We start from the raw sequence: 25,278 nt of genomic DNA on the forward strand, positions 1-25,278 counted from the left end.
ATCTGGTTTGCCAGGGCATACGAGCTAAGTGGGTATGGATGTTGGGCGGAGCTCCTATGTCCTGGCAGACGCCTTTCCCCTCCTTTTTTTTTTGGCAGAGATTTTTTCATCCACATTGATCGATGCGAATGAAGAAATCTGTGCCGTTCATTTTTTTCTTTCAGCCCAGAGGCTGAACGAAAAAAAAAAATCTCATTACCCGTATGCTCAATATAAGGAGAATAGCAGAAACTCCTAATGCTGGCCATACATGTAATGATTGCGGAGACCCTCAAATGCCAGGGCAGTACAAACACCCCACAAATGACCCCATTTTGGAAAGAAGACACCCCAAGGTATTCGCTATGGGGCATATTGAGTCCATGAAAGATTGAAATTTTTGTCCCAAGTTAGCGGAAAGGGAGACTTTGTGAGAAAAAACAAAAAAATATCAATTTCCGCTAACTTGTGCCAAAAAAAAAAAATTCTATGAACTCGCCATGCCCCTCATTGAATACCTTGGGGTGTCTTATTTCCAAAATGGGGTCACATGTGGGGTATTTATACTGCCCTGGCATTTTAGGGGCCCTAAAGCGTGAGAAGAAGTCTGGGATCCAAATGTCTAAAAATGCCCTCCTAAAAGGAATTTGGGCCCCTTTGCGCATCTAGGCTGCAAAAAAGTGTCACACATCTGGTATCGCCGTACTCAGGAGAAGTTGGGAAATGTGTTTTGGGGTGTTATTTTACATATACACATGCTGGGTGAGATAAATATCTTGGTCAAATGCCAACTTTGTATAAAAAAATTGGAAAAGTTGTCTTTTGCCGAGATATTTCCCTCACCCAGCATGGGTATATGTAAAAGGACACCCCAAAACACATTGCCCTACTTCTTCTGAGTACGGCGATACCAGATGTGTGACACTTTTTTGCAGCCTAGGTGGGCAAATGGGCCCACATTCCAAAGAGCACCTTTCGGATTTCACAGGGCATTTTTTGCAGATTTTGATTTCAAACTACTTCTAACACAGTAGGGCCCCTAAAAGGCCAGGGCAGTATAACTACCCCACAAGTGACCCCATTTTAGAAAGAAGACACCCCAAGGTATTTTGTGATGGGCATAGTGAGTTCATGGAAGTTTTAATTTTTTGTCACAAGTTAGTGGAATATGAGACTTTGTAAGGAAAAAAATAAATAAAAATAAATCATCATTTTCCGCTAACTTGTGACAAAAAATAAAAGGTTCTATGAACTCACTATGCCCATCAGCGAATACCTTAGGGTGTCTACTTTCCGAAATGGGGTCATTTGTGGGGGTTTTCTACTGTCTGGGCATTGTAGAGCCTCAGGAAACATGACAGGTGCTCAGAAAGTCAGAGCTGCTTCAAAAAGCGGAAATTCACATTTTTGTACCATAAGTTATAAATGCTATAACTTTTACCCAAACCATTTTTTTTTTTACCCAAACATTTTTTTTTTTATCAAAGACATGTAGAACAATAAATTTAGAGAAAAATTTATATATGGATGTTGTTTTTTTGAAAAATTTTACAACTGAAATTGAAAAATGTCATTTTTTTGCAAAAATTTCGTAAAATTTCGATTAATAACAAAAAAAGTAAAAATGTCAGCAGCAATGAAATACCACCAAATAAAAGCTCTATTAGTGAGAAGAAAAGGAGGTAAAATTCATTTGGGTGGTAAGTTGCTTGACCGAGCAATAAACGGTGAAAGTAGTGTAGTGCAGAAGTGTAAAAAATGGCCTGGTCATTAAGGGTGTTTAAGCTAGGGGGGCTGAGGTGGTTAATGTGACCTATAAACTGTACAACTCAATTGAAAAACAAACTGAAATCTTTTAGGTAGAGAGAAGAAAAATATAAAAATAAAATAATATGGTTGCATAAGTGTGCACACCCTTAAACTAATACTTTGTTGAAGCACCTTTTGATTTTATTACAGCACTCAGTCTTTTTGGGTATGAGTCTATCAGCATGGCACATTTTGACTTTTGACACTCTTTGCAAAAACACTCCAAATCTGTCAGATTGCGAGGACATCTCCTGTGCACAGCCCTCTTCAGATCACCCCACAGATTTTCAATCGGATTCAGGTCTGGGCTCTGGCTGGGCAATTTCAAAACTTTAATCTTCTTCTGGTGAAGCCATTCCTTTGTTGATTTGGATGTATGCTTTGGGTCGTTGTCATGCTGAAAGATGAAGCTTTCTAGCAGAAGCCTAAAGGTTTTGTGCCAATATTGACTGGTATTTGGAACTGTTCATAATTCCCTCTAGCTTAACTAAGGCCCCAGTTCCAGCTGAAGAAAAACAGCCCCAAAGCATGATGCTGCCATGCTTCACTGTGGTTATGGTGTTCTTTTGGCAATGTGCAGTGTTGTTTTTGCACCAAACATATCTTTTGGAATTATGGCCAAAAAGTTCAACCATGGGGTTTCATCAGACCATAACACCTTTTCCCACATGCTTTTGGGAGACTTCAGATGTGTTTTTGAAAAATGTAGCCTGGCTTGGATGTTTTTCTTTGTAAAAAAAAAGGCTTTCGTCTTGCCACTCTACCCCATAGTCCAGACATATGGAGACTACGGGAGATTGTTGTCACATGTACCACACAGCCAGTACTTGCCAGATATTCCTGCAGCTCCTTTAATGTTGCTGTAGGCCTCTTGGTAGCCTCCCAGACCAGTTTTCTTCTCGTATTTTCATCAATTTTGGAGGGAGGTCCAGTTCTTGGTAATGTCACTGTTGTGCCATATTTTCTCCACTTGATGATGACTGTCTTCACTGTGTTCCATGGTATATCTAATGCCTTGGAAATTCTCTTGTACCCTTCTCCTGACTGATACCTTTTAACAATGAGATCCCTCTGATGCTTTGGAAGCTCTCTGTGGACCATGGCTTTTGCTGTGGGATGCAACTAAGAAAATTTCAGGAAAGACCAACTAGAGCAGTTGAACTTTATTTGGGGTTAATCAGAGGCACTTTAAATGATGACAGGTGTATGCTGACTCCTATTTAACATGATTTTTAATGTGATTGCTTAATTCTGAACACAGCTACATCTCCAGTTATAAGAGGGTGTGCTCACTTATGCAACCACATTATTTTAGTTTTTTTTTTTGGTTTTCTTCCCTCCACCTAAAAGATTTAAGTTTGTTTTTCAATTGAGTGGTACAGTTTATAGGTCACATTAAAGGTGGAAAAAGTTCTGAAATGATATATCTTTGTCTCATATTTTTTACAGCACAGAAACCTGACATTTTAACAGGGGTTTGTAGACTTTGTATATCCACTGTATATATCCTTTAAAAAGTATTCTTACCCCTTGAACTTTTCCACATTTTTTCACGTTACACTCACAAACTTAGTAACATAGTAACATAGTACATAAGGCCGAAAAAAGACATTTGTCCATCCAGTTCGGCCTGTTATCCTGCAAGTTGATCCAGAGGAAGGCAAAAAAAAAAACCCTGTGAGGTGGAAGCCAATTTTCCCCACTTTAGGGGAATAAAAAATTCCTTCCCAACTCCAATCAAGCAATCAGAATAACTCCCTGGATCAACGACCCCTCTCTAGTAGCTATAGCCTGTAATATTATTACGCTCCAGAAATACATCCAGGCCCCTCTTGAATTCCTTTATTGTACTCACCATCACCACCTCCTCAGGCAGAGAGTTCCATAGTCTCACTGCTCTTACCGTAAAGAAGCCTTTTCTATGTTTGTGTACAAACCTTCTTTCCTCCAGACGCAGAGGATGTCCCCTCGTCACAGTCACAGTCCTGGGGATAAATAGATGATGGGATAGATCTCTGTACTGACCCCTGATATATTTATACATATTAATTAGATCTCCCCTCAGTTGTCTTTTTTCTAAAGGGAATAACCCTAATTTTGATAATCTTTCAGGGTACTGTAGTTGCCCCATTCCAGTTATTACTTTAGTTGCCCTCCTCTGGACCTTCCCCAGCTCTGCTATGTCTGCCTTGTTTACAGGAGCCCAGAACTGTACACAGTACTCCATGTGTGGTCTGACTAGCGATTTGTAAAGTGGTAGGACTATGTTCTTATCACGGGCATCTATGCCCCTTCTGATGCAACCCATTATCTTATTGGCCTTGGCAGGAGCTGCCTGACACTGGTTTTTGCAGCTTAGTTTGCTGTTTATTAAAATTCCTAGATCCCTTTCCATGTCAGTGTTACCTTAAATATATATTTTCAAATTTTATGTGATAGACCAACATAAAGTAGCAACTACCAACAAAGTAGCAAAGTAGCAACTATGGGAGTCATATATTAATCTGAAATACACATAAATTAGCCACATTTCAGGTGTAGATTGCGATTGCATAAGTGTGCACACCCTCTTATAACTGGGGATGTAGCTGTGTTCAGAATTAAGCAATCACATTCAGAATCATGTTCAATAGGAGTCAGCATACACCTGCCATCATTTAAAGTGCCCCTGATTAACCCCAAATAAAGTTCAGCTGCTCTAGTTGGTCTTTCCTGAAATTTTCTTAGTCGCATCCCACAGCAAAAGCCATGGTCCACAGGGAGCTTCCAAAGCATCAGAGGAATCTCATTGTAAAAAGGTATCAGTTAGGAGAAGGGTACAAAAGAATTTCCAAGGCATTGGATATACCATGTGTCACAGGGCGCCGGCGATACGGTCACTCTCCGCAGCGCCGACGGCGCCCCGCCTCTGTGCAGGAGCGAGGATGCGTGCAGCGTCCTCGTCTCCTAGGTGATGGGGGGGCGGGATGGACCCGGCCGCGCACGTCTCCTCAGCACAGCCGGTGTCCTCGGTTCCCCCAGCAACCAGATTAAGCCTGAGCACCGAGCTGGGCACTCGGTGCTCAGCCATTTGCAGCAGGGTGAGTCATGTGACACTGGCCATGTCACATGACCCCTGCTAGTCAGTATTTAAACAGGCAGCCTGCTGGCCACAGGTTGCCTGTTATTTAGGTTCCACCTGTGATTTTGTCTGACCTGGTATACTTACCTTCTGCTGATTTCCTGACGATCCTCTGCCTGCTCCTTGTGTACTTTGCTGCTCTCCTGGTATTCTGACCCTGGCATCTTCCTGACGATCCTCTCCTGACTCCTTTGGTACTTCACGACTCTCCTGGTATTTATGACCCCGGCTTCTCCTGACTATTCTCTGCTTGCTCCATTTGTACTTCGTTGCTCTCCTGGTATTGACTCGGTCCGTTTACGTTCTGTTGTTTGTCTAGTCTGTCCTCCCTGCACTTATTCCAAGCTAGGGATTGCCATCCAGTTGTCCCCTGACAGTAGGACTTGCGAGGCAAGTAGGCAAGGCCAGGGGTGAGGGTGGAGCGCAGTGGTCACTTCCCTCCCCCTGTGTGTGTGTGTGTATATGCGACCGTTACACCAGGAAACACAGTGAAGACAGTCATCATCAAGTGGAGAAAATATGGCACAACAGTGACATTACCAAGAACTGGATGTCCCTCCAAAATTGATGAAAATACGAGAAGAAAACTGGTCTGGGAGGCTACCAAGAGGCCTACAGTAATATTAAAGGAGCTGCAGGAATATCTGGCAAGTACTGACTGTGTGGTACATGTGACAACAATCTCCCGTATTCTTCATATGTCTGGGCTATGGGAGTGGCAAGACGAAAGCCTTTTCTTACGAAGAAAAACATCCAAGCTAGGCTACATTTAGCAAAAACACATCTGAAGTCTCCCAAAAGCATGTGGGAAAAGGTGTTATGGTCTGATGAAACCCCAAGGTTGAACTTTTTGCCCATAATTCCAAAAGATATGTTTGGTGCAAAAACAACACTGCACATCACCAAAAGAACACCATACCCACAGTGAAGCATGGTGGTGGCAGCATCATGCTTTGGGGCTGTTTTTCTTCAGCTGGAATGGGGTGTCATTTTACATATACCCATGCTGGGTGAGAGAAATATCTTGGCAAAAGACAACTTTGTATAAAAGAATGGGAAAAGTTGTCTTTTGCCAAGATATTTCTCTCACCCAGCATGGGTATATGTAAAATGACAACCCAAAACACATTCTCCAACTTCTCCTGAATACGGAGATACCAGATGTGTGACACTTTTTTGCAGCCTAGGTGGGCAAAGGGGCCCACATTCCAAAGAGCACATTCCTAGGTGGGCAAAGGGGCCCACATTCGGATTTCACCAGCCATTTTTTACAGAATTTGATTTCAAACTCCTTACCACACATTTGGGCCCCTAGAATGCCAGGGCAGTATAACTACCCCACAAGTGACCCCATTTTGGAAAGAAGACACTCCAAGGTATTCGCTGATGGACATAGTGAGTTCATGGAAGTTTTTATTTTTTGTCACAAGTTAGTGGAATATGAGACTTTGTAAGGAAAAAAATAAAAAATCATCATTTTCCACTAACTTGTGACAAAAAATAAAAAATTCTAGGAACTCGCCATGCCCCTCACGGAATACCTTGGGGTGTCTTCTTTCCAAAATGGGGTCACTTGTGGGGTAGTTATACTGCCCTGGCATTCTAGGGGCCCAAATGTGTGGTAAGGAGTTTGAAATCTAATTCTGTAAAAAATGGCCGGTGAAATCCGAAAGGTGCTCTTTGGAATGTGGGCCCCTTTGCCCACCTAGGCTGCAAATAAGTGTCACACATCTGGTATCTCCGTATTCAGGAGAAGTTAAAGGAATGTGTTTTGGGGTGTCATTTTACATATACCCATGCTGGGTGAGAGAAATATCTTGGCAAAAGACAACTTTTCCCATTTTTTTATACAAAGTTGGCATTTGACCAACATATTTCTCTCACCCAGCATGGGTATATGTAAAATGACACCCCAAAACACATTCCCCAACTTCTCCTGAGTACGGCGATACCACATGTGTGACACTTTTTTGCAGCCTAGATGCGCAAAGGTGCCCAAATTCCTTTTAGGAGGGCATTTTTAGACATTTGGATACCAGACTTCTTCTCACGCTTTGGGGCCCCTAAAATGCCAGGGCAGTATAAATACCCCACATGTGACCCCATTTTGGAAAGAAGACACCCCAAGGTATTCAATGAGGTACATGGCGAGTTCATAGAAAAAAAAAATTTTGGGCACAAGTTAGCGGAAATTGATTTTTTTGATTTTTTTCTCACAAAGTCTCCCTTTCCGCTAACTTGGGACAAAAATTTCAATCTTTCATGGACTCAATATGCCCCTCAGCGAATACCTTGGGGTGTCTTCTTTCCAAAATGGTGTTATTTGTGGGGTGTTTGTACTGCCCTGGCATTTGAGGGTCTCCGCAATCATTACATGTATGCCCAGCATTAGGAGTTTCTGCTATTCTACTTATATTGAGCATACGGGTAATGAGATTTTTTTTTTCCGTTCAGCCTCTGGGCTGAAAGAAAAAAATGAACGGCACAGATTTCTTCATTCGCATCGATCAATGTGGATGAAAAAATCTCTGCCAAAAAAAAAAAGGAGGGGAAAGGCGTCTGCCAGGACATAGGAGCTCCGCCCAACATCCATACCCACTTCGCTCGTATGCCCTGGCAAACCAGATTTCTCCATTCACATCAATCGATGTGGATGAATAAATCATTGCCAGGATTTTTATTTTATTTTTTATATACAAAGTGTTTGCCAAAGCATAGGAACACCGCCACCTCCTCAGCTCATATGCCTCGGCAAACGTATCTTTTACTGCAGAGTAGAAATCTCGTCTTGCAGCACCGCATACACCGACTTGCGTGTAATCTGACAGCAGCGCAATGCTTTTGTCAGAATGCACATCAGTGCTGCAGCTAGTCGATCGGTTGGTCCACCTGGAAGGTAAAAAAAAAAAAGAAAAAACCAGGCCGCAACACAATAATTTTATTAACTTTGGAAGAGAACATATAAACTTTAACTTTTTAAACTGAACATTAACCTTTTTGCTTACTGGTGTTTTTTTTTTTTTTTGTTTTTTTTTACCTTTATAGAACAAACCTCTCCTTCCCCATGGGTCAATGTGCAAAGCGCAAATCGCCCAAAGATGTGGCGAAGTGCGTTATGCACTTTGTCCCATGTGAAAGGAGACGTTTGCAGCAGCTGTGAGTGAATGGGCCCTAATAGCCCTGTGTGCCTGTCTGGTGAGATGTGATCCCTCTTCTAGGTGTACCTGTGTGTGGTACTTCCGGAAACACTCTCCTAAGCATAGGGCAGGGTGGTCAGGACAGTCAGGACAGAAATAGCGGGTGTCACGCCTTATTCCACTCCTGCTACAGACACGACATCTTTTTCGGGGTGACGGTTGGGTTGAGGTACCAGCAACGACATTGGGGAAATGTCGCTCGTGTAGACGGCTAACTACACTGGTGGATGGGGCCACGGAACCTTCTGGATACAGGAGGTTCTCGATGATCTCTTCCTGGAATTTGAGGAAGGATCGTGTTCTCCCACCCTTACTGTAGAGAACAAAACTATTATACAGAGCCAATTGAATCAAATATACAGACACCTTCTTATACCAGCGTCTGGTTCTGCGGGAAACTAAATACGGAGACAACATCTGGTCATTGAAGTCCACCCCTCCCATGAGCAAATTATAGTCGTGGACTGAGAGGGGCTTTTCAATGACACGGGTTGCTCGCTCAATTTGGATTGTCGTGTCTGCGTGAATGGAGGAGAGCATGTAAACGTCACGCTTGTCTCTCCATTTCACCGCGAGCAGTTCTTTGTTACACAAGGCAGCCCTCTCCCCCCTTGCAAGACGGGTGGTAACGAGCCGTTGGGGGAAGCCCCGGCGACTAGGTCGCACGGTGCCACAGGCGCAAATCCGTTCTAGAAACAAATGCCTAAAGAGGGCCACACTTGTGTAGAAATTGTCCACATAAAGATGGTACCCCTTGCCGAATAAGGGTGACACCAAGTCCCAGACTGTCTTCCCACTGCTCCCCAGGTAGTCAGGGCAACCGACCGGCTCCAGGGTCTGATCTTTTCCCTCATAGACACGAAATTTGTGGGTATAGCCTGTGGCCCTTTCACAGAGCTTATACAATTTGACCCCATACCGGGCACGCTTGCTTGGGATGTATTGTTTGAAGCCAAGGCGCCCGGTAAAATGTATTAGGGACTCGTCTATGCAGATGTTTTGCTCTGGGGTATACAAATCTGCAAATTTCTAGTTGAAATGGTCTATGAGGGGCCGAATTTTGTGGAGCCGGTCAAAAGCTGGGTGGCCTCTGGGACGGGAGATGGTGTTGTCGCTAAAATGCAGGAAACGCAGGATGGTCTCAAATCGTGTCCTGGACATAGCAGCAGAGAACATGGGCATGTGATGAATTGGGTTCGTGGACCAATATGACCGCAATTCATGCTTTTTAGTTAGACCCATGTTGAGGAGAAGGCCCAGAAAATTTTTAATTTCGGAAACTTGGACTGGTTTCCACCGGAAAGGCTGGGCATAAAAGCTTCCCGGGTTGGCGGTTATAAATTGTGTGGCATACCGATTTGTTTCTGCCACAACTAAGTCTAAGAGCTCCGCAGTCAAGAACAGCTCAAAAAATCCCAGGGCCGAACCGATCTGAGCCGTCTCAACCCGAACTCCAGACTGGGCGGTGAAAGGGGGAACTAATGGTGCGGCTAAAGTTGGTGACTGCCAATCAGGGTTTGCCAGCACCTCAGGGATTCTAGGGGCTCTACGGGCCTGTCTGTGCGGTGGCTGCGACGGGGTAACTACTGCACGTGCCACCGTACCAGCTTCAACTGCCCTTCTGGTGCTCGCTACTTCACCATGTTGTACGGCAGTGCTGGTACTAGGTCCAGGAAGGGCTGCGCTGCTGGTGTATGCCTCACCACGTGATCCGGCAGCGACAGCCCCACTCTGCTGCTCTTGAAGCGGATCCTGCGCAACCTGTGGTCTAGCGACATGGGGCCGTGTACGCCTGGTGCTATCAGGGACCTCAGCCTCCTCGTCCGAACTTTGGGTCAGAGAGCCACTGCTTTCTACAGGTTCATATTCTGACCCGCTAGATTCGTCAGATGAGGGTTCCCACTCCTCATCCGACTGGGTCAGAATCCTGTAGGCCTCATCAGAAGAATACCCCCTGTTTGACATTTGGACTACTAAATTTAGGGGTATTCCCTGAGACAAGAAAAAAAGCAAGCCTGTCTTACAAAGGGGAGGCTAGCGAAGTACCGGAGGCCGCTGCGGTTGATAAAAAATATCAAAACTGATTTTTTTATCGCCGCTGCGCGTGTAAAGTGAATGTGCAGTGATCAAAAAATATATATTTTTTGTCACTGCGGCGGGGTGGGCGTGGGTGAACGCACGTGTGGGCGACCGATCAGGCCTGATCGGGCAAACACTGCGTTTTGGGTGGAGGGCGAGCTAAGGTGACACTAATACAATTATAGATCTGACCGTGATCAGTTTTGATCACTTACAGATACTATAAAAGTACAAATGCTGATTAGCGATACGCTAAACAGCGAATAAGTGACTGCGGTGCGGTGGGCTGGGCGCTAACTGATCCCTAAACTACCTAACCAAGGGGCCTAAACTATCCCTAAAACCTAACAGTCAATACCAGTGGGAAAAAAAAGTGACAGTTTACACTGATCACTTTTTTCCTTTCACTAGTGATTGATAGGGGCGATCAAAGGGGTGATCAAAGGGTTAATTGGGGTGCAGGGGGGTGATCTGGGGCTAAAGTGTACTGTTGGTGCTACTCACAGTTCAGTCTGCTCCTCTGCTGGATCCAACCGACGAAATGGACCAGCAGAGGAGCAGACAAGCCATATAACAGATCATATTTACTAATATGATCTGTTATACGGCTTGTGATTCGTTTTTTTGAAAATCGCCAGCCTGCCAGCCAATGATCGTTGCTGGCAGGCTGGTGACGAACTTGTACTTTAACTTTTGCCGGCCCGCGATGCGCATGCGCGGGCCGGCTCTGACCGAAATCTCGCGTCTCGCGAGATGACGCACGGATGCGTCCAGGAGGAATGAATCAACCACCTTCCGGACGCATCCGTGCGTTAGGCGGTCGGGAGGTGGTTAAAATACAAAGGGAGTGTGTCGTCTTTAATTTTATACCTTTTTGAGATCATTTCATTTTCAACTAACAGTATTTTCATACTAAGTAATTTTGACATGGGGTGCCCAAATATTTGCATGCCACTGTATATATATATGCGGATGTAGTAGAGTTAGCACTGATTTATGAGACGTGTTATCTAGACTAAATGCGTTAAGCTTTTTTTGTCTCAAGATAACAATGAGTTAAGAAATTTGAGTTAAGAGCTTGAGTGCTAACCCTGCTACATCTGTACATATATATATATATATATATATATATATATATATATATATATATACAGTACAGACCAAAAGTTTGGTTTGGACACACCTTCTCATTCAAAGAGTTTTCTTTATTTTCATGACTATGAAAATTGTAGATTCACACTGAAGGCATCAAAACTATGAATTAACACATGTGGAATTATATACATAACAAACAAATGTGAAACAACTGAAAATATGTCATATTCTAGGTTCTTCAAAGTAGCCACCTTTTGCTTTGATTACTGCTTTGCACACTCTTGGCATTCTCTTGATGAGCTTCAAGAGGTAGTCCCCTGAAATGGTTTTCACTTCACAGGTGTGCCCTGTCAGGTTTAATAAGTGGGATTTCTTGCCTTATAAATGGGGTTGGGACCATCAGTGGCGTTGAGGAGAAGTCAGGTGGATACACAGCTGATAGTCCTACTGAATAGACCGTTAGAATTTGTATTATGGCAAGAAAAAAGCAGCAAGTAAAGAAAAACGAGTGGCCATCATTACTTTAAGAAATGAAGGTCAGTCAGTCAGCCGAAAAATTGGGAAAACTTTGAAAGTAAGGGCTATTTGACCATGAAGGAGAGTGATGGGGTGCTGCGCCAGATGACCTGGCCTGCACAGTCACCGGACCTGAACCAAATCGAGATGGTTTGGGGTGAGCTGGACCGCAGAGTGAAGGCAAAAGGGCCAACAAGTGCTAAGCATCTCTGGGAACTCCTTCAAGACTGTTGGAAGACCATTTCAGGGGACTACCTCTTGAATCTCATCAAGAGAATGCCAAGAGTGTGCAATGAGAAGGTGTGTCCAAACTTTTGGTCTGTACTGTATATATATATATATATATATATATATTACATGTTAATACACATTTTTCAGTATATTCATATGCACATTTTATCTTAAGCCCTTGACTTAAATGGATTGTCTCACTTCAGTAAGTGGCATTTATCATGTAGAGAAAGTTAATACAAGCAACTTACTAATATACTGTGTGGGGTTTCGCTCTGGTAGACAGGATTAGCGGACGCAGTATAGAGGCAACAACAAGTTCTTTGGATCAAACAGTTCAGTGTTTTATTTACACTTTAGGCAAGTGACAAAACAAGCAGTCATATTCCAACAAAAAGTCACCTTGCGGTGTTGGTGGTAATTCACACCATGCTGCATTTCTGCCTTAGAGAGTCCTTGCTGATAGTAGCTCCAACCTGTTTTCACGCCAAACATGTAGCACCAGATCCTATTTAACCTGTTCCGGACATAGTGCCTACCGGTATGCCCTGATTTCCGGATCCTTAAAGGGGTGTTCTCATCTTGCTACTTTATTCTCAGTTGCTGCCAGCTAGCTGTTCACTTCCTGGTTTTTCTGCAGCTATGGCTGGGCGGGCTTAGGCAGCTAGAGTGAAGGCCGGCCACGCCTCCTTATGACATCACACTGAGAGCTAAGTCCTGAGTGCTCATTCATGTGAAAAGTATGACTCATCAGTCTGGCAGCCTGCAGTGTCTGAGGCCCCTCTCCCTGCTGGGGAATCATCAGAGAGCCATGTGAAGTGAGCTCGGTGCACAGTAACACGTGGCTGTTTTGCAGCTTTACACATAAAATCTCTGTCTGATCTTTTACAAACCCATTCTGTGCATCAAAAACTATAATTCCATATTATACATTAGCCCAAAAGCTTGACCAACCCCCACCCACCAGCACTGATGCAGATTTGTTTCCATTATAGCTGTACTCTAGTTGTGTATAAACCTCACACTATGTATCTGTATAGATGCATATACAGCTCAGCTACATATGTCTTCTCAAGTCCCCTAACATCACTTTGGCTAAATGGCTTCCTATACAGCCCTACTACATCTTTATTCTACTCCCCCACTAGCACTGTGTATGAAAAGCTTCATATACAGCTCTGCTACATCTGTCTGTTTATCTCTTCAACCAGCATTGTGTCAGAACAGCCGCATATTCAGCTCTGCTACATCTGTTTCTCCTTCACCAGCATTGATGCTGACCTGCCACATATACAGCCCTGCTACATCTGTTTTTATCTTCAACCAGCACTGTGTCAGAACACCCGCATATTCAGCTCTGCTACATCTGTTTCTCTTTCACCAGCATTGATGCTGACCTGCCACATATACAGCTCTGCTACATCTGTTTTTATCTTCAACCAGCACTGTGTCAGAACACCAGCATATTCAGCTCTGCTACATCTGTTTCTCTTTTACCAGCATTGATGCTGACCTTCCGCATATTCAGCTCTGCTACATCTGTTTCTCTTTCACCAGCATTGATGCTGACCTGCCACATATACAGCTCTACTACATCTGTTTTTATCTTCAACCAGCTCTGTGTCAGAACACCCGCATATTCAGCTCTTTTTTCATTTTTGTTTTTACTCAGACCAACTTGGTTCTTATAGATCCAGTGGGTCTGATGCCTCTATAATACACTGCAGTACACTGTATAGTGTACTGCAGTGTATTTTCTATTACACTTAGCCTGGCCAGGCTCCTTTCTTCCCAGCAAGAGCCTGATCAGGCTTAGGCCGAATGCACACGGCCGTGTTCTATGGCCGAGAGTGGTCCGTGGTATGCCGGGCTGGATTCCTGTTCAAAGCAGGAGCACACACGGCATCATTGGTTGCTATGACGCATGCGCTTCATGTTGCCACTGTACTACAGTAATACACTATACGAGTGTATTACTATAGTGCAGCTGCGGCATGAAGCGCACGGCGTCATAGCAACCAATGACACCGTGCGCTCCTGCTCTGAACAGGAATCCAGCCCGGCATACCACGGACCGCTCTCGGCCGCATGCATTCGGCCTTAGGGTACTTTCACACTAGCGGCAGGACAGCCTGCCGGATCAGTCCTGTCGCTATTTTGCCGTGCCGCCTCTCCGTCCCCATTGACTATAATGGGGAGGGGGCGGAGCTCCGGCGCAGTACGGCAGTGTGCTGTGAGAGGCCGCCGGCCGAAAAATTTGGACCTGCAGTACTTTTCGTACGGTGGCCTCTCGCCGCGCACTGCCGGGGCTCTGCCCCCGTCCCCATGATAGTCAATACGGACAGAGCGGCGGGCGAAATAGCAGGCGGAACTAATCCGTCCTGCCGCAAGTGTGAAACTACCCTTTATGTCATGGCAAGCCGGATGCCTGTGAAGGCGTCCGGTTGCCATGGTAATCATCAGGGCAGACACAGCAGCGCAGCGCCCGGGAGGCAGCTCCATCCCTGGAAGGGGTTAACAGCTGACATCAGCTGCCAGCAAGGGGTTCCACTCAGCCAACCATGAAAAACTGAAAGAGAGGGAAGGAGGGGGGTGGGGTGGTCGGGACAGTTATCCACAGCAGGGGGGGGGGGGTAGGGACAGTTAGCCACAGGGGGGGTAGGGACACTTATCCACAGCAGGGAGGGGGGGTAGGGACAGTTATCCATAGGGGGGTAGGGACAGTTATCCACAGCAAGGGGGGAAGGGGGTAGGGACAGTTATCCACAGCAGGGGGGGGGTAGGGACAGTTATCCACAGGGAGGTAGGGACAGTTATCCAGCGGGGGGGGGGGGTTAGGGACAGTTATCCACAGCGTGGGGGAGGGCCAGTTATCCACAGAAGGGCAGCTCTCCTCACCATTCACTGACCGCGGGGATCAGAAGCTTCAAAATGGTTTTAATTTATGTTTAACCCCCCTACCCTGCAGCCCTTTGTGTTATGTGCCAGCGGGCGAGGCGGGGGGGCAGCAGTGCGGGCAGGAGGGCCGTGATCATCAGGGCGGTGCTAGGGGGGGCAGGCAGGCACGCGATCATCCGCCCGCCCCCTCTCTCAGGATGGCCGAGCGGTCCGCAGAGTGTCAGCACATTGCTGATACACTGCTTGAAATGCCTGACATCTGTGCTAGCACAGATGTCAGGTGTTTAACCCCTTCCATGCCGCGGTCCGTAGGGACCGCTGTATGGAAGAGGTTAACAGGGAGGGAGCTCCCTCCCTCTCCCATCGGGGGCTGCTGTGCCTTTTCAGCCCCCAATGGGAGAGGGAGGGGCCCCCTCCCTCCCCATCACCCACCGCTCTGCTGTGGCAGCGAGTGATGGTTACCATGGCAACCAGAGAACTTCACAGGTGTCTGGGTGTCCATTGTGCTGATCAGAGGCTGTCCATGGTGCTGATTAGACTTCTGCTAAAGGCAGAAGTCTAATCAGACTTTTTAAAGTGAAAATACAGTACAGTACACTATATAGTGTACTGTACTGTATTATACAGACATGAGACCCACCAAGTGGGTCTGGGTCAAAAAAAAAAAAGTAAAAATAAAAAAACACATTTATCACTGATTAAAAATGAAAAAAATAAAATTCCCTACACATGTTTGATATCACCACATCCGTAACGACCTGATCTATAATGGCCCAAAAAATAAAAAATAACTATGGCTCTCAGATTATGGAGACACTAAAACATGATTTTTTTTTGTTTCAAAAATGATATTATTGTGTAAAACTTACATAAATAAAAAAAGTATACATATTAGGTATCGCCGCGTCCGTAATAACTTTCTCTATAAAAATATCACATGACCTAAGAAAAACTAACGGTGTAAAAAAAGCCATTTTTTGTCACCTTACATCACAAAAAGTATAATAGCAAGCGATCAAAAAGTCACACGCACCCCAAAATAGTGCCAATCAAACCGTCATCTCATCCCACAAAAATCATACCCTACCCAAGATAATTGCCCAAAAACTGAAAAAAAATATGGCTCTCAGACTATGGAAACACTAAAACATGATTTTTTTTTGTTTCAAAAATGAAATCATTGTGTAAAACTTACATAAATAAAAAAAAGTATACATTTTAGGTATCTCCGCGTCCGTAATAACTTGCTCAATAAAAATATCTCATGACCTAATCCCTCAGATGAATACCGTAAAATTTTTTAATTAAAAACGGTGTGAAAAAAGCCATTTTTTGTCACCTTACATCACAAAAAGAGTAATAGCAAGCGATCAAAAAGTCATACGCACCCCAAAATAGTGCCAATCAAACCGTCATCTCATCCCGCAAAAATCATACCCTACCCAAGATAATCGCCCCAAAACTGAAAAAACTATGGCTCTCAGACTATGGAAACACTAAAACATAATTTTTTTTGTTTCAAAAATGAAATCATTGTGTAAAACTTACATAAATAAAAAAAAGTATACATATTAGGTATCGCCACATCCGTAATAACATGCTCTATAAAAATATCACATGACCTAACCCTCAGGTGAACAAACGGTGTAAAAAAAGCTATTTTATGTCACTTTACATCACAAAAAGTGTAATAGCAAGCGATCAAAAAGCCATATGCACCCCAAAATAGTTCCAATCAAACCGTCATCTCATCCCACAAAAAATGAGACCCTACCTAAGATAATCGCCCAAAAACTGAAAAAACTATGCTCTCAGACTATGGAGACACTAAAACATGATTTTTTTTGTTTGAAAAATGAAATCATTGTGTAAAACTTACATAAATAAAAAAATAGTATACATATTAGGTATCGCCGCGTCCATGGAAACCTGCTGTATAAAAATACCACATAATCTAACCTGTCAGATGAATGTTGCAGATAGCAACAAAAATAAACGGTGCCAAAACAGCTATTTCTTGTTACTTTGCCTCACAAAAAGGGTAATATAGAGCAACCAAAAATCATATGCACCCTAAGCTAGTACCAACAAAACTGCCACCCTATCCTGTAGTTTCTAAAATGAGGTCACTTTTTTGGAGTTTCTACTCTAGGGGTGCAGTAGGGGGGATTCATATGGTGTCAAAAAACCAGTCCAGCAAAATCTGCCTTCCAAAAACCGTATGGCATTCCTTTCCTTCTGCGCCTTGCCGTGTGCCTGTACAGTGGTTTACGACCACATATGGGGGGTTTCTGTAAACTACAGAATCAGAGCCATAAATATTGAGTTTTGTTTGGATGTTAACCCTTGCTTTGTAACTGGAAAAAAATTATTAAAATGGAAAATTTGCCAAAAAATAGCTGTTTTGGCACCATTTTTATTTTTTATTATTTACAACGTTCATCTGACAGGTTAGATCATGTGCTATTTTTATAGAGCAGGTTCTTACGGACGCGGCGATACCTAATATGTTTACTTTTTTTATTTATTTAGGTTTTACGTAGAAAATATATGGAAATGTGGTAACCTTTAAAAATTAACTTTTATTAATACTTATAATAAAATAAATGCCCTTAGATATAGGTGCAGAAAAATGGAGAGGGGTGGACATCCACCCCACTCGTGGTGAGTATACGGTACTCCTAGGGAGGGTGTAGGGAAGAGGGGGAAGGGAATGCTGGGTCTCAGCCCATATTATTACCCTGGTCAGAGGGCCCTTCTCCTGGTACACCGCAACCTCCTATACTACCACTAAATGTGTCCCTGTGCAGTGCTCCGACTGCCCAGCTTTGTCCTGAGGGGGTAGGAAAGGGGGGGGGAGGGAGTCCCTAGAGGCAGATCAGGTACACCACCCATAGATTCGCTCCCAGGTCCCTGGAATCGACTGTGAAAGGCAACACTAGACCAATGAAGATCTGTGTCCTGCAAGAAATTGTATGTTAGGGTGTCACTTCGTGAGTCACCCAACATTCATAGATAATTTGAGCTGAAAGGATCAGTAACCATAAGATGGCCCGACGCGTTTCTCTGATGTATTTCAGTTCGTCAGGGGCCCACAGGGATTGATATCAGCAACAGTATCAATGGCCTACCCTCAGGTGGGGGCAGGTCACCAAAATTTCAAACAAACTGTGCTCAACAGTGGTTAATGACAACAACTGTGTAGATATATAATTCCGACTTCACAAAACTCCCATAGTGTGGCAGTGTAACATTAGCCGCAATCACAAATGGGGGTGGAAGGATATTACTTATCTCGTCAGAAGTGATCGGTCGGTGGACCTGTTCCCACGATACAGACTAGTTCCTGTTCCTCGCCAGTCTGTGCGCTGGATCCCGCGTGTGGCAGTACCGCAGACGATGCCGGCACCGCTGCACCATTTAAAGCCGTCCGCGTCATCATTGCTCCGCCCATCATCCCGATCAGGTGACCCATCACGTGACCACAATGTCATGGCCACGTGGGGCGCCATGTGATCGCAGGTCCTGCGACCATACTAGGACAGGGAGAGATTGGTAGGGAGATTTTCACGGTGAAGGGGCGTGCTCACAGTACTTAAGTCACACCCGCTAGCCCCCTATGATGGAGTCTCATTCGAATATCTGAGTAATTAAATACCCATGAGACCACGGCGGAGATAGTGTGTGGGGATGCCCTACAGGGATAGGGATACCCCACACTGTAGCAAATGGATGAATGAAATTCCATATTCATTCAGATGGGTGGTACGCCGCTGTAGCTCACACAAAAAGTGGCGCGGCGTAACCCAGAGTATTTTGGCCGGTGGAAATAAAAAAGGTTAGGGCTATGTGATAGGACTAGATCCCCTATCATGTTATACAGGGGAGAACTTAATGCACTTCAGGCACTGTTGCATATATCACAACAATGTGCCTAGATGTTAATGACATGTCAAGAAACCATGCAATGGCAAATACAAGCCCAAATGACACCAGAGTGTGCCGCTGCGCAGGAGGTAGGGGATTAACTCAAATAAAACAACTAAATGAAAGTTGTTCATTTAATCCTTGTGGGTGGACAATTTTTAGTTGAAAGATCCACCAGGTCTCTCTTTGTAGGATCTTTTGGTCCCAGTCGCCTCCCCTATTTGGGGGTAGGACGACCTCAATACCCATGAATCGAACTTGTGAGTAATCCCTGCCATGGAACGTTGTCACATGGCGTGCCAGGGGGGTATCCCTTTGGTGACGTAGATCCCCCAGATGTTCTCCTATCCTCCTGCGCAGCTCCCGCTTTGTTTTGCCAATATATTCCAGGCCACATACACATTGTGCTCGATAGATCACCTCTCTAGTGCGGCAATTTATAAATTGTTTGATGGTATACACATTTTTTGTCACATGACCGGTAAAGTTATGCCCCTGTTTGATGTATGGGCAAGCAACACAACCACTGCAATGGTAGGAGCCATGTGGTGCTCTCAGCCATGCAGTCGGCGTGGTGCCGGCGCCCGAGTAGTGGCTATGCACCACATGATCTCTTATATTGCGCCCCCTTCGATATGTGACTTGAGCATTGGGGGGTCACCATTTTTGCAATATCTGGATCAAGCAGCAAAGTTCCCCAGTTTTTCTTCAGGATCTCTTTTATCTCTTCAGCCCCCATGTCAAAAGTGCCTATCAGACGTATCACTCTTTCCTCACTTAGGGATCTCTGTGGGTGTAACAGCCCTGTGCGGTCACAGGTAAGTGCCTTCTGATATGCTTTTCTCAAGACATGGTCTGGGAAGCCCTTTGCTAGAAATCTTTGACGGAGGTCCCTTGCTTGTTCCTTGAATTGATGGATGGAGGAGCAATTCCTTCTCATCCTCAGGTACTGACCTGTTGGAATTCCTCGTTTCAAAGGGCCGGGGTGAAAACTCTCCCACTCCAACAAACAGTTTGTGGCTGTCGGTTTTCTATAAGTTTGTGTGTGGAGTTCACCCTCCGGTCCCTTGTCAACCCGGATGTCAAGGAATGGCAAAGAAAGGGCAGACGTCTCGTACGTGAACCGAAGTCCTAGGTTGTTCACATTAAGAGTGTCCACCAGTTCTAGAAAGGTGCTCACCGACCCCCGCCAGATAATGAAGATGTCATCAATATATCTGGCCCACATCACCAGCGGTATGGTGAGTGGCCTGGGGGGGTCGGTGAACACCACTTCCCTTTCCCACCAGCCCAGGAACAGATTAGCGTACGATGGGGCACAGGGACTCCCCATCGCAGTGCCCCTGAGCTGGTGGTAAAAGGACTCGTCAAAGATGAAATAATTGCAAGTTAAGGTAAAATGCAGCAATCTCATAACAAAAGCATTATGTTTAGTAAACTGACAGCCTCTAGTAGCCAGAAATTCTGTCACTGCCCTCATACTTAGGTCGTGTGGGATGGACGAGTATAAGGCCTCCACATCGATAGAGCCTAGGAGGCAGTCGTCCTCCAAGGTAACTCCCTCTAGTCTTCCCAATAGGTCGCTGGTGTCCCTTGTGTAGGACGGCAAAGCCCTGACAAAGGGGGCCAATATCCAGTCCACATACACACCCACATTCTGATTCAGGCTATTGATGCCAGAGACAATGGGGCGTCTCTTCAGAGGTGAAGTGCCCTTATGAATTTTTGGTAAGGAATAGAATGTAGCGACTTTTGGATGTCGACACTCTAGAAATGCCAATTCATCTTGGGAGATAAGATCTTGTTCTCTGGCTTCCCTTAATATTAGGTGTAATTGTGATTGATATTGTTTAGTTGGGTTATCCTTCACTTTCTCATAGGTTTCTCGATCGGACAGTAGCCTCAGACACATTTCCCTGTATTGTGGGGTGTCTAGGACCACGATATTGCCCCCCTTGTCAGAGGGCTTTATCGTCACACACTTGTCTTTCTCGAGACTCCTTAGTGCAAGGTGTTCTTCCCTAGTACAGTTGTACGTCTTGCGGGACACCATCAGGTGATCTAGGTCAATGAGGACCTGGTGCAGAAAAACATCCACACAATTGGGGTCTCCAATCGGTGGCATCTTTCTGCTTTTGTTTTTCAGCGAAGGGAAGGGGCCTTTCCCATCCAGTGGGGTACTGTCAGAGAGACTAAAGAGGAGATGAACGTCCTGTAGGATTTCTAAAGGGACGCCTAATTCCCTACTCTCACGTTTGTTAATTAGGGAAAAGTGTTTTGACCAGCGTAATTTTCTCACGAAAAGATGGATATCTTTTACCCAGTTGAACAGATTAAAAGGAGGTGTGGGGACAAAGGACAGGCCTTTACTGAGGATTTTCAGTTCAGGCGGTGAGAGGGTTCTTTTGGATAGGTTCAAGATCTGAGTGGGGGGATCTGAGGATAAATTCAAGATCTGTGTGGGGGGTTCTGAGGGGCATTGGTGTCCGGAGGTGATTTCCTTTGTCGCAGGTGATACGGTACTGCCTGTTCTAAAAAACCACCGGCTCCTACCATCCTGACTCCCTCTGCCTCCCCTGCCCCCAGATCTTCCCCTCCCTTTCCCTCTATTTTTTCTCCCTCCGTCCCTCTCTCCTTCAGAACATCTGGGGGATCTACGTCACTAAAGGGATACCCCCCTGGCACGCCATGTGACAACGTTCCATGGCGGGGATTACTCACAAGTTCGATTCATGGGTATTGAGGTCGTCCTACCCCCAAATAGGGGAGGCGACTGGGACCAAAAGATCCTACAAAGAGAGACCTGGTGGATCTTTCAACTAAAAACTGTCCACCCACAAGGATTAAATGAACAACTTTCATTTAGTTGTTTTATTTGAGTTAATCTCCTACCTCCTGCTCAGCGGCACACTCTGGTGTCATTTGGGCTTGTATTTGCCATTGCATGGTTTCTTGACATGTCATTAACATCTAGGCACATTGTTGTGATATATGCAACAGTGCCTGAAGTGCATTAAGTTCTCCCCTGTATAACATGATAGGGGATCTAGTCCTATCACATAGCCCTAACCTTTTTGATTTCCACCGGCCAAATAATCTGGGTTACGCCGCGCCACTTTTTGTGTGAGCTACAGCGGCGTACCGCCCATCTGAATGAATATGGAATTTCATTCATCCATTTGCTACAGTGTGGGGTATCCCTATCTCTGTAGGGTATCCCCACACACTATCTCTGCCGTGGTCTCATGGGTATTTAATTACTCAGATATTCGAATGAGACTCCATCATAGGGGGCTAGCGGGTGTGACTTAAGTACTGTGAGCACGCCCCTTCACCGTGAAAATCTCCCTACCAATCTCTCCCTGTCCTAGTATGGTCGCAGGACCTGCGATCACATGACGCCCCACGTGGCCATGATGTTGTGGTCACGTGATGGGTCACCTGATCGGGATGATGGGCGGAGCAATGATGACGCGGACAGCTTTAAATGGTGCAGCGGTGCCGGCGTCGTCTGCGGTACTGCCACACGCGGGATCCAGCGCACAGACTGGCGAGGAACAGGAACTAGTCTGTATTGTGGGAACAGGTCCACTGACCAGTCACTCCTGATGAGATAATTAATATCCTTCCACCCCCATGTGTGATTGCGGCTAATGTTACACTGCCACACTATGGGAGTTTTGTGAAGTTGGAATTATATATCTGCACAGTTGTTGTCATTAACCACTGTTGAGCACAGTTTGTTTGAAATTTTGGTGACCTGCCCCCACCTGAGGGTAGGCCATTGATACTGTTGCTGATATCAATCCCTGTGGGCCCCTGACGAACTGAAATACATCAGAGAAACGCGTCGGGCCATCTTATGGTTACTGATCCTTTCAGCACAAATTATCTATGAATGTTGGGTGACTCACGAAGTGACACCCTAACATACAATTTCTTGCAGGACACAGATCTTCATTGGTCTAGTGTTGCCTTTCACAGTCGTTTCCAGGGACCTGGGAGCGAATCTGTGGGTTGTGTACCTGATCTGCCTCTAGGGACTCCCTCCCCCCCCTTTCCTACCCCCTCAGGACGAAGCTGGGCAGTTGGAGCACTGCACAGGGACACATTTAGGGGTAGTATAGGAGGTTGCGGTGTACCAGGAGAAGGGCCCTCTGACCAGGGTAATAATAGGGGCTGAGACCCAGCATTCCCTTCCCCCTCTTCCCTAAACCCTCCTTAGGAGTACCGTATACTCACCACGAGTGGGGTGGATGTCCACCCCTCTCCATTTTTCTGCACCTATATCTAAGGGCATTTATTTTATTATAAGTATTAATAAAAGTTAATTATTAAAGGTTACCACATTTCCATATATTTTCTACGCAATTACCAGGTACCTATTACTCGAACGGTCTATCTCTTAGTTAGTCTACAGTCCGTTATTTAGGTTTTACACAATAATATCATTTTTTAAAAAAAAAAAATCATGTTTTAGTGTCTCCATAGTCTGAGAGTCATTGTGGGGAGCATACGCCTTTTTGATCGCCTGGTGTTAACGCTAAGGTGACAAAACAAATGTTTTTTTAGCACAGTTTTCATTTGATTTTTTTTGATAGTGTTCACCTGAGGGGTTATGTCATATGATATTTTTATAGAGTCGGTCGTTATGGACGTGGCGATTCCTAAAATGTATACTTTCTTTTATTTTTTTTCAACTTTTTGATCGCTTGCTATTACACTTTTTGTGATGTAAGGTAACAGTTTTTTAGTTTTTTTTACGGTGTTCACCTTTAGGGTTTAGGTCATGGGGTATTTTTATAGAGTAGGTTTTTACAGACGTGGCGATACCTAATATGTCTAGTTTTTTTTATTCTTTTTACGTTTAACATAAAAAAGCATTTTTCTAACAAAAAAAATCATGTTTTAGTCTGAGAGCCATAGTTTTTTTATTTTTTGGGCCATTGTCTCATCTAGGGGCTCATTTTTTGCGGGATGAGGTGATGGTTTGATTGGTACTATTTTGGCATACATACGACTTTCTTGATCACTTTTATTACCTTTTTTGGGAAGTAAGGTGGGCAAAATTTCTATTTCATCATAGTTATTTTATTTATTTATTTTATAGCGTTCACCGTGCGGGGAAAGTAACATGACCGTTTTATAGATCAGGTCGTTACAGATGCGGTGATATCAAACATGTGTAGGGAATTTTATTTTTTAAATTTTTAATCAGTGATAAATGTGTTTTTTTATTTTAACTTTTTTACCGCCCGCACCTCCCCCCCTTCCCCCTGCACAGCCCGCCGGCACATCACAAAGAGGGATGCAGGACGGGCGGTTAAACATAAAAAAAAGCATTTTGACGTTTCTGATCCTCGGGGATCAGAAACTTCCAAAAGCGCTGCAAGCCGCAGGTCTGAATTGACCTGTGGTTTGCAGCGATCACCGATACGGGGGAGGGGGGGTCAACAGGACCCCCCTCGGCATTGACCCAGGGTGCCTGCTGATTGATTTCAGCAGGCACCCAGTTCTGCCCACCGCTCACCTTAAGTACCAGGACATCAGGGCGTACCTGTACGCCCTGTGTCCCTAACAGTTTAATGGAGAACACTAGGAATTGATAGCAATTTTATGTTTTGGTCAGAAAAGACAGATTTATGTGATAGATAGATAGATAGATAGATAGATAGATAGATAGATAGGAGCAAGAATTCCACCCAGAATAAGCTTCAATAAGCTTATTCACACATGCAACTTTTCAGTCCTCTTACTGGGACTTTTCTCTGTTTTTTCATTTAGATAGATAGATAGATGGACGGACAGACAGACAGGTAGATAGGAAATTCATAAAAGTGAAGTTAAAAATGTGCTTCTTCCTTGTTCATACAAATTGCAGAAATGGAGACATACAGTATGAGAAGCAGAGATGGATTGACAGAACAAATCATTTTCCAGTAGATGTCTGCTATAGGAATGAAAGGACAAGCATATTTTTCTGAGATACTTTACTATAAGTGTTTAGTAAACACTGATCTACATGATTTCATTTATGTGGGCAAACGTCAGAATTTCTGATTTATTATTTGGTTCAGTAATTTAATGTTACATTACTGTTTGTGGCTTAACATATTGTTTGATAGAAAAGCAACACTGCATAAAAATATCATCCATACAACCTGAAAGTGCTAACAGCTCTCAAGCCAAGTACATGTCTCTTCAATTAAGATCATCCACGCTGAGGTATGAGACCATTTGCTATGCTGTAAGGAATCTAGATATTGCCCGGGGATCTTTCAGAAATCGTCAGCTGGAGATGCATTCAACTGGAAAATGCAGCTTGACTACAAATCTAAGTGTCTAAGATATTAGACACTTTAAGTAAACTGTAGAGCAGCAATTTTGCATTTATTATCAGTTACAGAACGTCTGCCCTGGGGCACT

Source organism: Bufo bufo, chromosome 5 (genome assembly GCF_905171765.1).
Source record: "Bufo bufo chromosome 5, aBufBuf1.1, whole genome shotgun sequence".
Taxonomy (NCBI): Eukaryota; Metazoa; Chordata; class Amphibia; order Anura; family Bufonidae; genus Bufo; species Bufo bufo.